Here is a 14,810-nt window from a genome sequence, read left to right as displayed (position 1 = left end):
AAGGTGTATCTAGGATTGTTTTTTGCGGTGGGAGTTTTTTTTAGGGGAGAGAGTTCCAAGAAAACTTTAAAAATGAGTTTTACTATATTTTTGTTACGTGTTTACGAGTTAGCATAAAATTTCGTGGTGAAACTCTTCTTACTGGGTACATTGATCATTCATAAAATTTGGTTTTTTGTCGACAAGCGTTACTTTGATGCGACTCTGACATAAAATGTCGCAATATTATCTATGTTTGGCTCCTTTCGAAGTAAGCCAGTTTTGACTTTGATGCGACTCTGGCATAACATGTTACAATATCGTCTATGATTGGCTCCTTCCGAAGTTAGCCAGTTTTGACTTTGATGCGACTCTGGCATAAAATGTCACAATATCGTCCATGTTCGGCTCCTTCCGAAGTAAGCAAGTTTTGACTTTGATGCGACTCTGGCATAACATGTCGCAATATTGTCTATGTTTTGCTCCTTCCGAAGTAAGCCAGTTTTGACTTTGATGCGCCTCTGGCATAAAATGTCGCAATATAGTCTATGTTTGGCTCCTTCCGAAGTAAGCAAGTTTTGACTTTGATGCAATTCTGGCATAAAATGTACAATATCGTCTATGTTCGGCTCCTTCCAAAGTAAGCAAGTTTTGACTTTGATGAGACTATGGCATAACATGTCCCAATATCGTCTATGTCTGGCTCCTTCCAAAGTAAGCCAGTTTTGAATTTGTCGCAACTCTGGCATAAAATGTCGCAATATCATCTATGTTTGGCTCTTTTCGAAGTAAGCTAGTTTTGACTTAGATGCGACTCTGGCATAATATGTCGCAATATCGTCTATGTTTGCCTCCTTCCGAAAAAAGCTAGTTTTGACTTTGTTGCGACTCTGGCATAAAATGTCGCAATATCATCTATGTTTGGCTCCTTTCGAAGTAAGCCAGTTTTGACTTTGATGCGACTCTGGTATAACATGTTGCAATATCGTCTATGTTTGGTTCCTTACGAAGGAAGCCAGTTTTGACTTTGATGCGACTCTGGCATAAAATGTCGCACTATCTTCTATGTTTGGCTCCTTCAGAAGTAAACAAGTTTTGACTTTGTTGCAACTCTGGCATAAAATGTCGCAATATCGTCTATGGTCGGCTCCTTCCGAAGTAAGCAAGTTTTGACTTTGTTGCGACTCTGGCATAAAATGTCACAATATCATCTATGTTTGGCTCCTTTCAAAGTAAGCCATTTTTGACTTTCATGCGACTCTGGCATAAAATTTCGCAATATCATCTAAGTTTGGCTCCTTTCGAAGTAAGCCAGTTTTGACTTTGATGCGACTCTGGCATAACATGTCGTAATATCGTCTCTGTTCGGCTCCTTCCGAAGTAATGTTTGGCTCCTTCCGAAGTAAGCAAGTTTTGACTTTGTTGCGACTCTTGCATAAAATGTCAAAATATCATCTATGTTTGGCTCCTTTCGAAGTAAGCCAGTTTTGTCTTTGATGCGACTCTGGCATAACATGTTGCAATATTGTCTATGTTCGGCTCCTTCCGAAGTAAGCCAGTTTTGACTTTGATGCGACTCTGTCATAAAATGTCGACATATCGTCTATGTTTGGCTCCTTCCAAAGTAAGCAAGTTTTAACTTTGTTGCGACTCTGGCATAAAATGTTGCAATATCGTCTATGTTCGGCTCCTTCCGAAGTAATCAAGTTTTGACTTTTTGCGACTCTGGCATAAAATGTCACAATATCATCTATGTTTGGCTCCTTTCGAAGTAAGCCAGTTTTCACTTTGTTGCGACTCTGGCATAAAATGTCGCAATATCATCTATGTTTGGCTCCTATCGAAGTAAGCCAGTTTTGACTTTGATGCGAGTCTGGCATAACATGTCGCAATATGGTCTATATTTGTCTCCTTCCGAAGTAAGCCAGTTTTGACTTTGATGCAACTGTGGCATAACATGTAGCAATATCGTCTATGTTTGGCTCCTTCCGAAGTAAGCAAGTTTTGACTTTGATGCAACTCTGGCATAACATGTCGCAATATCGTTTATATTCGGCTCCTTTCGAAGTAAGTTTTGACTTTGATGCAACTCAGGCATAAAATGCGAATCTAGCATAACATGTCGCAATATCATCTATGTTTGGCTCCTTTCGAAGTAAGCAAGTTTTGACTTTGTTGCGACTCTGGCATAAAATGTCGCAATATCATCTATGTTTGGCTCCTTTCGAAGTAAGCCAGTTTTGACTTTGATGCGACTCTGGCATAACATGCCACAATATCGTCTATGTTTGGCTTCTTCCGAAGTGAGCCAGTATGGACTTTGATGCGACTCTGGCATAAAATGTCGCCATATCGTCTATGTTTGGCTCATTCCGAAGTAAACAAGTTTTTACTTTGTTGCGACTCTGGCATAAAATGTCGCAATTACGTCTATGTTTGGCTCCTTCCGAATTAACCAAGATTTGACTTTGATGTGACTCTGGCATAAAATGTCGCAATATCGTCTATGTTTGGCTCCTTCCGAAGTAAGCCAGTTTTGACTTTCATGCGACTCTGGCATAAAATGTCGCAATATCGTCTATGTTTGGCTCCTTCCGAAGTAAGCAAGTTTTGACTTTGATGCGTCTCTGGCATAAAATGTCGCAATATCGTCTATGTTCGGCTCCTTCCGAAGTAAGCAAGTTTTGACTTTGTTGCGACTCTGGCATAAAATGTCACAATATCATCTATGTTTGGCTCCTTTCAAACTAAGCCAGTTTTGACTTTGATGCGACTCTGACATGACGTGTCGTAATATCGTCTATGTTTGGCTCCTTCCGAAGTAAGCCAGTTTTGACTTTGATGCGACTCTGGCATAAAATGTCGCCATATCGTCTATGTTTGGCTCATTCCGAAGTAAACAAGTTTTGACTTTGTTGCGACTCTGGCATAAAATGTCGCAATATCGTCTATGTTCGGCTCCTTCCGAAGTAAGCAAGTTTTGACTTTGTTGCGACTCTGGCATAAAATGTCGCAATATCATCTATGTTTTCCTCCTTTCGAAGTAAGGCAGTTCTGACTTTGATGTGGCTCTGGAATACCATTTCACAATATCGTCTATGTTTGGCTCCTTCCGAAGTAATCAAGATTTGACTTTGATGTGACTCTGGCATAAAATGTCGCAATATCATCTATGTTTGGCTCCTTCCGAAGTAAGCAAGTTTTGACTTTGTTGCGACTCTGGCATAAATTTTCGCAATATCATCTTTGTTTGGTTCCTTTCGAAGTAAGCCAATTTTGACTTTGATGCGACTCTGGCATAACATGTCGCAATATCGTCTATGTTTGGCTCCTTCCGAATTAAGCAAGTTTTGACTTTGTTGCGACTCTGGCATAAAATGTCGCAATATCGTCTATGTTTTGCTACTTCCGAAGTAAGCAAGTTTTGACTTTGTTGCGACTCTGGCATAAATTTTCGCAATATCATCTTTGTTTGGCTCCTTTCGAAGTAAGCCAATTTTGACTTTGATGTGACTCTGGCATAACATGTCGCAATATCGTCTATGTTTGGCTCCTTCCGAATTAAGTAAGTTTTGACTTTGTTGCGACTCTGGCATAAAATGTCGCAATATCGTCTATGTTTGGCTACTTCCGAAGTAAGCAAGTTTTGACTTTGTTGCGAGTCTGGCATAAAATCTCGCAATATCATCTAAGTTTGGCTCCTTCCGAAGTAATGTTTGGCTCCTTCCGAAGTAAGCAAGTTTTGACTTTGTTGCGACTCTGGCATAAAATGTCACAATATCATCTATGTTTGCCTCCTTTCGAAGTAAGCCAGTTTTGACTTTGATGCGACTCTGGCATAACATGTCGCAATATCGTCTCTGTTCGGCTCCTTCCGAAGTAAGTAAGTTTTGACTTTGATGCAATTTTGGCATAAAATGTCGAAATATCATCTATGTTCGGCTCCTTCCGAATTAAGCAAGTTTTGACTTTGATGCGACTCTGGCATAACATTTTGCAATATCGTCTATGTTTGGCTCCTTCCGAAGTAAGCAAGTTTTGACTTTGTTGCGACTCTGGCATAAAATGTCGCAATATCGTCTATGTTCGGCATCTTCCGAAGTAATCAAGTTTTGACTTTGTTGCGACTCTGGCATAAAATGTCGCAATATCATCTATGTTTGGCTCCTATAGAAATAAGCCAGTTTTGACCCTGATGCGGCTCTGGCATAAAATGTCTCAATATCGTCTATGTTTGGCTCCTTCCCAAGTATGCAAGTTGTGAGTTTGTTGCGACTCTGGCATAAAATGTCGCAATATCATCTATGTTTGGCTCCTTCCGAAGTAAGCAAGTTTTGACTTTGTTACGACTCTGGCATAAAATGTCGCAATATCGTCTATGTTCGGCTCCTTCCGAAGTAAGCAAGTTTTGACTTTGATGTGGCTCTGGCATACCATTTCACAATATCGTCTATGTTTGGCTCCTTCCGAAGTAATCAAGATTTGACTTTGATGTGACTCTGGCATAAAATGTCGCAATATTATCTATGTTTGGCTCCTTCCGAAGTAAGCAAGTTTTGACTTTGTTGCGACTCTGGCATAAATTTTCGCAATATCATCTTTGTTTGGCTCCTTTCGAAGTAAGCCAATTTTGACTTTGATGCGACTCTGGCATAACATGTCGCAATATCGTCTATGTTGGCTCCTTCCGAATTAAGCAAGTTTTGACTTTGTTGTGACTCTGGCATAAAATGTCGCAATATTGTCTATGTTTGGCTCCTTCCGAAGTAAGTCAGTTTTGATTTTGATGCGACTCTGTCATAAAATGTCGCAGTATCGTCTATGTTTGGCTCCTTCCGAAAGAAGCAAGTTTTGACTTTGTTGCGACTCTGGCATAAAATGTCGCAATATCATCTATGTTTTGCTCCTTTCGAAGTAAGCCAGTTGTGAATTTGATGTGACTCTGGCATAAAATTTCGTAATATTGTCTATGTTTAGCTCCTTCCGAAGTAAGCCAACTTTGCCTTTGATGCGACTCTGTCATAAAATGTCGCAATATCGTCTATGTTTGGCTCCTTCCGAAGTAAGCAAGTTTTGACTTTGTTGCGACTCTGGCATAAAATGTCACAATATCGTCTATGTTTGGCTCCTTCCGAAGTAAGCAAGTTTTGACTTAGATGCGACTCTCGCTTAACATGTCGCAATATTGTCTATGGTCGGTTCCTTCCGAAGTAAGCCAGTTTTGACTTTGATGCGACTCTGGCATAAAATGTCACAATATCGTCTATGTTCGGCTCCTTGCGAAGTAATTAAGTTTTGCCTTTGATGTAACTCTGGCGTAAAATGTCGCAATATCGTCTATGTTCGGCTTCTTCCGAAGTAAGCAAGCTTCGACTTTGATGTGACTCTGGCATAACATGTCGCAATATCGTATATGTTTGGCTCCTTCCGAAGTAAGCCAGTTTTGACTTTGATGCGACTCTGTCATAAAATATCGCAATATCGTCTATGTTTAGCTCCTTCCCAAGTAAGCAAATTTTGACTCTGTTGCAACTCTGGCATAAAATGTCGCAATATCGTCTTGGCTCCTTCAGAAGTAAGCAAGTTTTGACTTTGTTGCGACTCTGGCATAAAGTGTCGCAATATCATCTATGTTTGGCTCCTTTCGAAGTAAGCCAGTTTTGACTTTGTTGCGACTCTGACATAAAATGTCACAGTATCATCTATGTTTTGCTAATTTCGAAGTAAGCCAGTTTTGACTTTGATGCGACTCTGGCATAAAATTTTAAATATCGTCTATGTTTGGCTCCTTCCGAAGTAAGCAAGATTTGACTTTGATGTGACTCTGGCATAACATGTTGCAATATCGTCTGTGTTTGGCTCCTTCCGAGGTAAGCAAGTTTTGACTTTGTTGCGACTCTGGCATAAAGTGTCGAAATATCGTCTATGTTCGGCTCCTTCCCAAGTAAGCAAGTTTTGAGTTTGTTGCGACTCTGGCATAAAATGTCGCAATATCATCTATGTTTGGCTCCTTCCGAAGTAAGCCAGTTTTGACTTTCATGCGACTCTGGCATAAAATGTCGCAATATCGTCTATGTTTGGCTCCTTCCGAAGTAAGCAAGTTTTGACTTTGTTACGACTCTGGCATAACATGTCGCAATATCGTCTATGTTTGGCTCCTTCCGAAGTACGCCAATTTTGATTTTGATGTGGCTCTGTCATAAAATATCGCAATATCATCCATGTTTGGCTCCTTGCGAAGTAAGCAAGTTTTGACTTTGTTGCGACTCTGGCATAAAATTCCGCAATATCATCTATGTTTGGCTCCTTTCGAAGTAAGCCAGTGTTGACTTTGATGCGACTTTGGCATAATATTTCGCAATATCGTCTATGTTTAGCTCCTTCCGAAGTAAGCCAGTTTTGACTTTAATGCGACTCTGGCATAAAATGTCGCAATATCGTCTATGTTCGGCTCCTTCCGAAGTAAGCAAGTTTTGACTTTGATGCGTCTCTGGCATAAAATGTCGCAATATCGTCTATATTCGGCTCCTTCCGAAGTAAGCAAGTTTTGACTTTGTTGCGACTCTGGCATAAAATGTTGTAATATTATCTATGTTTGGCTTCTTTCCAAATTCTACGAGACAGTCCGATATAATTCGTCGTCCACTTGCTATTACCCGTAGATCTCAATTTTCTATTCGGCATCTAGGACCCCATGCATGGAATTGTTTACCTACGACTTTGAGAAAGATGGATAGTTTTTTTGAATTTCGGCTGTAATTAAAGCTATTTTGCCTTAATATTTATGGTTTTGATAGTTGAGTGGACCTCAAGTGGAGCCAAGATGTTGGTTTTGATTTTGGCGATACTGGTAAAGTGGTTTTAGTTTCTTTTTGTTTTGTCTCTTTTGAAGTGTAAATCCGTTTCGATTGAAATGCAGGGTAATTGATTTTTTATGTTTGTATGGTCTATGGTCGGCTCCTTCCGAAGTAAGCCAGTTTTGACTTTGATGCGACTCTGGCATAAAATGTTACAATATCGTCTACGTTCAGCTCCTTCCGAAGTAATTAAGTTTTGCCTTTGATGTAACTCTGGCATAAAATGTCGCAATATCGTCTATGTTCGGCTCCTTCCGAAGTAAGCAAGCTTCGACTTTGATGTGACTCTAGCATAACATGTCGCAATATTGTGTATGTTTGGCTCCTTCCGAAGTAAGCCAGTTTTGACTTTGATGCGACTCTGTCATAAAATGTCGCAATATCGTCTATGTTTAGCTCCTTCCGAAGTAAGCAAATTTTGACTCTGTTGCAACTCTGGCATAAAATGTCGCAATATCGTCTTGGCTTCTTCAGAAGTAAGCAAGTTTTGACTTTGTTGCGACTCTGGCATAAAGTGTCGCAATATCATCTATGTTTGGCTCCTTTCAAAGTAAGCGAGTTTTGTTGAAAATATCGTCAATGTTCGGCTCCTTCCGAAGTAAGCAGGTTTAGACTTTGTTGCGACTCTGGCATAAAATGTCGCAATATCATCTATGTTTGGCTCCTTTCGAAGTAAGTCAGTTTTGACTTTGATGCGAGTCTGGCATAAAATGTCGCAATATTGTCTATGTTTGGCTCCTTCCGAAGTAAGTCAGTTTTGACTTTGATGCGACTCTGTCATAAAATGTCGCAGTATCGTCTATGTTTGGCTCCTTCCAAAAGAAGCAAGTTTTGACTTTGTTGCGACTCTGGCATAAAATGTCGCAACATCGTCTATGTTTGGCTCCTTCCAAAGTAAGCAAGTTTTGACTTTGTTGCGACTATGGCATAAAATGTCGCAATATCATCTATGTTTTGCTCCTTTCGAAGTAAGCCAGTTGTGAATTTGATGCGACTCTGGCATAAAATTTCGTAATATTGTCTATGTTTAGCTCCTTTCGAAGTAAGCCAACTTTGCCTTTGATCCGACTCTGTCATAAAATGTTGCAATATCGTCTATGTTTGGCTCCTTCCGAAGTAAGCAAGTTTTGACTTTGTTTTCGACTCTGGCATAAAATGTCACAATATCGTCTATGTTTGGCTACTTCCGAAGTAAGCAAGTTTTGACTTAGATGCGACTCTCGCATAACATGTCGCAATATTGTCTATGGTCGGCTCCTTCCGAAGTAAGCCAGTTTTGACTTTGATGCGACTCTGGCATAAAATGTCACAATATCGTCTATGTTTGGCTCCTTGCGAAGTAATTAAGTTTTGCCTTTGATGTAACTCTGGCATAAAATGTCGCAATATCGTCTATGTTCGGCTCTTTCCGAAGTAAGCAAGCTTCGACTTTGATGTGACTCTGGCATAACATGTCGCAATATCGTATATGTTTGGCTCCTTCCGAAGTAAGCCAGTTTTGACTTTGATGCGACTCTGTCATAAAATGTCGCAATATCGTCTATGTTTAGCTCCTTCCCAAGTAAGCAAATTTTGACTCTGTTGCAACTCTGGCATAAAATGTCGCAATATCGTCTTGGCTCCTTCAGAAGTAAGCAAGTTTTGACTTTGTTGCGACTCTGGCATAAAGTGTCGCAATATCATCGATGTTTGGCTCCTTTCGAAGTAAGCTAAACTTTTCAAAAAGTTTTAGTTTCTTTTTGTTTTGTCTCTTTTGAAGTGTAAATCCGTTTCGGTTGAAATGCAGGGTAATTGATTTTTTTTTCTTCTTCTTTCTTTCTTTTTTCTTTTCCTTTTCTTTTCTTTTTATTTTTTCTTCTTTTTCGTATTGTTTTATTTGTATGTGTATTGGGGTATTAAGCCCAAACAAGCTTTGCTTCGGACCATTTGCTTGTTTTGTTTTGTTATTTATATTAATAAACCCATCTTTCTCTCTCTCTTTCGAAGTAAGCCAGTTTTGACTTTGATGTGACTCTGGCATAACATGTCGCAATATCGTCTATGTTTGGCTCCTTCCGAAGTAAGCCTATTTTGATTTTGATGCGACTCTGTCATAAAATGTCGCAATATCATCTATGTTTGGCTCCTTGCGAAGTAAGCAAGTTTTGACTTTGTTGCGACTCTGGCATAAAATGTCGCAATATCATCTATGTTTGGCTTCTTTCGAAGTAAGCCAGTTTTGACTTTGATGCGACTCTGGCATAACATGTCGTAATATCGTTTATGTTTCGCTCCTTCCGAAGTAAGCCAATTTTGACTTTGATGCGACTCTGTCATAAAATGTCGCAATATCGTCTATGTTTGGCTCCTTCCGAAGTAAGCAAGTTTTGACTTTGTTGTGACTCTGGCATAAAATGTCGCAATATCATCTATGCTTGGCTCCTTTCGAAGTAAGCCAGTTTTGACTTTGATGCAACTCTGGCATAACATGTCGCAATATCGCCTATGCTCGGCTCCTTCCGAAGTAAGCAAGTTTCGACTTTGATGCGACTCTGGCATAACATGTCGCAATATCGTGTATGTTTGGCTCCTTCCGAAGTAAGACAGTTTTGACTTTGATGCGACTCTGGCATAACATGTTGCAATATCATTTATGTTTGGCTCCTTTCGAAGTAAGCCAGTTTTGACTTTGTTGCGACTCTGGCATAAAATGTCGCAATATCGTCAATGTTCGGCTCCTTCCGAAGTAAGCAAGTTTTGACTTTGTTGCGACTCTGGCATAAAATGTCACAATATCATCTATGTTTTGCTCCTTTCGAAGTAAGCCAGTTTTGACTTTGATGCGACTCTGGCATAACATGTTGCAATATCGTCTATGTTTGGCTCCTTCCGAAGTAAGCAAGATCTGACTTTGATGTGACTCTGGCATAACATGTTGCAATATCGTATGTGTTTGGATCCTTCCGAGGTCAGCAAGTTTTGACTTTGTTGCGACTCTGGCATAAAATGTCGCAATATCGTCAATGTTCGGCTCCTTCCGAAGTAAGCAAGTTTTGACTTTGTTGCGACTCTGGCATAAAATGTCACAATATCATCTATGTTTTGCTCCTTTCGAAGTAAGCCAGTTTTGACTTTGATGCGACTCTGGCATAACATGTTGCAATATCGTCTAAGTTTGGCTCCTTTCGAAGTAAGCAAGATCTGACTTTGATGTGACTCTGGCATAACATGTTGCTATATCGTATGTGTTTGGATCCTTCCGAGGTAAGCAAGTTTTGACTTTGTTGCGACTCTGGCATAAAATGTCACAATATCGTCTATGTTCGGCTTCTTCCGAAGTAAGTTAGTTTTAACTTTGAAGTAACTATTGTATAAAATTTGGCAATATCATCTATGTTTTGCTTCTTCCGAATTTAGCCAGTTTTGACTTTGCTGTGACTCTGGCATAAAATGTCGCAATATCCTCTATGTTCAGCTCCTTCCGAAGTAAGCAAGTTTTGACTTTGTTGCGACTCAGGCAAAAGATGTCGCAATATCGTCTATGTTTGGCTCTTTCTGAAGTAACTCAGTTATTACGTTACAAAGGTGATTTTTGCCTTTTTGAAAATAATTTGAAAAAAAATACGTCTCTATAGAGCCAGCGGTCAACCTCTCTTTGCTACACTGTTTGAGGTCTTTCCTTCTAAATCTTTTTTTTAAGAAATGTTCAGGTTCTGCCGGGTCGGTACGAATAAAAATGAATAACGGCTAAGGAGTTTCTGGTGCCAGGAAGTTTAGCTGTAAATCTGTAAGGCTTGTTTTACTGTCAAATTGCCAATTTTTTCCCTTCACGGATGCTTGCACAATATAGTTGACTCGGGTTGGCTAGCCACCTTAGGGTGATGGAAAATTTACAAAAGAAAAAAAATCTCAAATTTCATACTGCTTTTCCAATTACAAAAATACAAAGAGAGAAAAAACGGGTTTAATCAGAATAAAGCATCTTCCACTAATTTATTTAAATAAAAACCATTTTTCCTGTCTTAAAAATTTTACTAAAAAGGCATTTTTCTACAATTTGATTTTTTTTTCTTTTGTAACATGAAAGACGTGATTCTTTAAAAATTTACTTTAAAAAGTATTTTTCTAAAATTCGAAAATTCTTTCGTTTGAAACATGAAAGACATGATTCTAAACAACAAAGAGAGATAAAAAAAACAAAAAAAAAACCTCAAATGAAACTGCGGCCAATAGAGAGGAAAGACTAAAATAACGCGGATATTTCGCCTGTATCCAAACTAGGCGTCCTCAGCACAAGATAAAAGGAAAAAGCACTAAAAACAAATAAAACCATCACCAATAATAAGAAATACGACTGTCGCTACTGATCCACGTTGGGAAAAGAAGCTATTAGAGCTACTTCATTGATAACATCAAGGCAACTGAGGAAAAATTATGGAAATTGAAACCTAATTAACTATTCTGTTGCCAAATAATCCTCTTGGAAACAAATATTGAAGCAACTATTTTTGGTCTAGTAGGTAATCTTGTCCCCTGGTGATTGTGTAAAATTTTAATTCCCTTATTGACTATTGGCTCATTTTTCAAAAGACAATCATAAATTCGGTCTATATTTAAATTCCCCGTGTCTCTACTTATTGAAAGATTATCAAATATGTTTTTTTTTTAATTTCTATACCCTTCCTCGGCCACTGAAAAAATCCCCTGTCATTAGAAATAGTTGTAGCCTCATTAAATTGTATAAAATGTTCGGGGTGAAAAAATGTATGTTCAGCCAGAGCCGAAACAAAAGTTTCAGGAGGCTTTCTTAATTGCAGTTTTTTTTATATTGACTTACGATGTTCATTAAATCTCAGTAAATTGTTGGTGTGTTTTACCTATATAAAACTTTCATTAGGCTTTAGCTTAAACTTTGACAATAAAGTTAGAAAGCCGCAAACCTGGTGACTATTTTTTGTTTATTATTGAAAGCTATTATTTTTGCTTTTTTTGATTTTTGAATAGTGAGCTGATAAACTTGAGTAAGGACTTCAAAGCATATTTGAGTTGTTCAAAACTAAGATAATTTTCAGTTCAAGGATTACCAGTTACCAAAACTTACCATAAGGATCTCATAATTTACAATTTCTTAAGATGTCTAATTGCTAATAGTTTTATAACTGCTTAGGGTATTTTGATAATCAGACAGTTTGTGGTAACGAACTGTAGTAAGGAGCGACCCAGCTCAATAGTATCCGAAACCCTAAAAAACGGAATTTTAATACCAAAAGTTACATCAAAAGAATTATCTTTTTATGTTGATTTTAAATACAGAAGTTTCATTAAGTTTAGTCTTACCCATCAAGAGTTACGAGTCTGAGAAAATTTGCCTTATTTTAAAAACTAGGGGGAAACACTCCCTAAAATTAATAGAATCTTAATGGAAACCACACCATCACATTCAGTGTATCAGAGAGCCCTACTGTATATATTTAAGCTGTACTGCAGATATTTCATTAAATTTAGTCTTACTCATCAGAAGTTACGAGCCAGAGGAAATTTGTCTTATTTAAAAAAAAAAAAATAGGAGGAAAAACCCCATAAACGTCATAGTATCTTAACGAGAATCACGCCATCACATTCAGTGTATTAGAGAACCCTACTGTAGAAGTTTCAAGCTTCTACCTACAAAAATGTGGGATATTGAATCAAGTGGGATTTTTGATCACTGTTGCGTGTTTATTTATTATCTTTTTCCCGGGGATGATCGTATCGACCCAGTGGTCTTAGAATGTCTTGAGGGGGCTCATTCTGATGGAATTAAAAGTTCTATTGCCATTTTTAAGTGACCAAAAAATTGGATGGCACCTAGGCCACCTTCCTCGTTGATTTTTTCCCCAAAGTCACCTGATCAAAATTCTGAGATAGCCGTTTTATTCAACATAGTAAAAAAACTAATAAATATATCTTTGGGGACGACTTACTCCCCCACAGTCCCAGTGGATGGGGCTGCAAGTTGAAAACTTTGACCAGTGTTTGCTTATTTTAATGGTTACTGGTAAGTGCAGAGGCGATTTCAAGATGTTTTCTTTTGTTCGGGGTGAGGGGAGGGGTTGAGAGTGGTGGGTTATTTGGGGGAACTTTCCATGGAGGGATTTTTCATGGGTAAAGAGAATTTCTATCAAGGGAGTGCAGGATTTTGTTGCAATAAAAAAAATGAAAAAATTAATATGAAAAGGTTTTTTCAAGTGAAAGTAAGGAGCTGTATTAAAATTTAAAGCAAAGAGTACATAAATTTTCATGGGGGAAGAGAAATTCCATGAAGAGGGTGCAGGATTTTCTAGTATTCTTTAAAGAAAAAAAAATAAATGTGAAAAAGTTTTTTTCAGCTGGATGTAAGGAGCAGCATTAAAACTTAAAACGAACAGAAATTACATCGCATGCAATAGCTGCACCTCCTCCTTATACCTCGCTTTTCAAGCTAAAGTATTTTTAGTAATTTCTACTACTTATTTTACGGCCTTTGCGATTCATAGGTCATTCTTAAGGAATTGGGACAAAATTTAAGCTTTAGTGAAAAGACTGAGGTATTGACAAGAAGGCGAACCCCCTTATATACGTAGTAATCACATACGAATATAGAAGTTCGTTTCCTAGGTTTATTCGTAAGTTAAGTTTATTTTTACTAATAAAAACATTCGTAAAAAAATTAAAAAATCTATTTGTATTTTCAAGTAACCAAAACATCGGAGGGTATTGGTTACCTCCTTCTCCACTCCTTTTTTCACAAAATTGTCCGAACAAAACTATGAGAAAGCCATTTAGCCAAAAAAAAGATTAATATGCAAATTTCGTTTTAATTATTCATGTGCGGAGAGCAACAATCAAAACATGTATCAATTCAAAAACGTAAAGAGATTAAATATATATATATAAAAAAATTTTAACTGCAAGTAAGGAGCGACATTAAAACGAACATAAATTATATCAAATATGAATTCGTATATGAAAGGGGTTGTCCCCTCCTCAACGCCTCGCTCGTTCAACTAAATTTTTTTACTGTTTAAAAAAAAAAGTTGGAAGAAAGAGTCAAACTTTAGCGTAAAGAGCTGGGCGTTGAGGAGGGGATAACCTCTTTCATATACGGAGTAATTTCTGTTCGTTTTTAGTTACCAAAGCTCTAAAAAATGGGATTTTGATATTAATATGTACAAAGAAACCAAACTCTTGTGCCAATTTCAAATATATAAATTTCATCAAAATAAATCTTACCCATCAGAAGTTACGAGCCTGAGAAAAATTACCTTATTTTGGAAAATAGGGGGTAACACCCCTTAAACGTAATAGCATCTTAACGAAAATGATCCCATTACATTCAAAATATAAGAGAACCCTACTGTAGAAGCTTCAAACGCCTATCTACAAGAATTTCGAATTTTCTTCGGCCAGAAGACCAAAAATGTCGAATCGGCCAGAAGACTGATCACAGGTGTGTGCTAATTTGTTCTGTTTTTTTCTTTCCCAAGGGTGATCGTATCGACCCAGTGGTCCTAAAATGTCGCAAAACAGCTCATTCTATTGAAAATCAAAAGTTCTAGTGTCCTTTTTAGTGATCCCAAAAAATTGAAGGGCACCTAGGCCCCCTCCCACGCTCATTTTTCCCCGAAGTCACCAGATGAAAAATTCGAGAAAGCCATTTTGTTCAGTATAGTCGAACAACCTAAGAGATATGTCTTTGGGGAGGACTTACTCCTCCACAGTCCCCAGGGGAGGGGCTACAAGTCAAAAGCTTGGACCATTATTTACACATATAAATGGTTATTGGGAAGTGTATATACATTTTCAGGGGAACTTTCCTGGTCGGTGGGGGAAGTAGAGAGGGGGGTGTTACTTGGGATTATTTTCCATGGGGAAACTATCACGGGGGGAGAGAAGTTCCACGAAGAGGGTGCAGGATTTTCTAGCATTCATTAAAAAAAATTAAAAAAAAATCTATTTTTTTTATTAGATGCTTTA

The sequence above is a fragment of the Artemia franciscana genome, chromosome 1 (assembly GCF_032884065.1).
Source record: "Artemia franciscana chromosome 1, ASM3288406v1, whole genome shotgun sequence".
NCBI classification, from domain to species: domain Eukaryota; kingdom Metazoa; phylum Arthropoda; class Branchiopoda; order Anostraca; family Artemiidae; genus Artemia; species Artemia franciscana.
Note: the sequence above shows the minus strand (reverse complement) of the source record.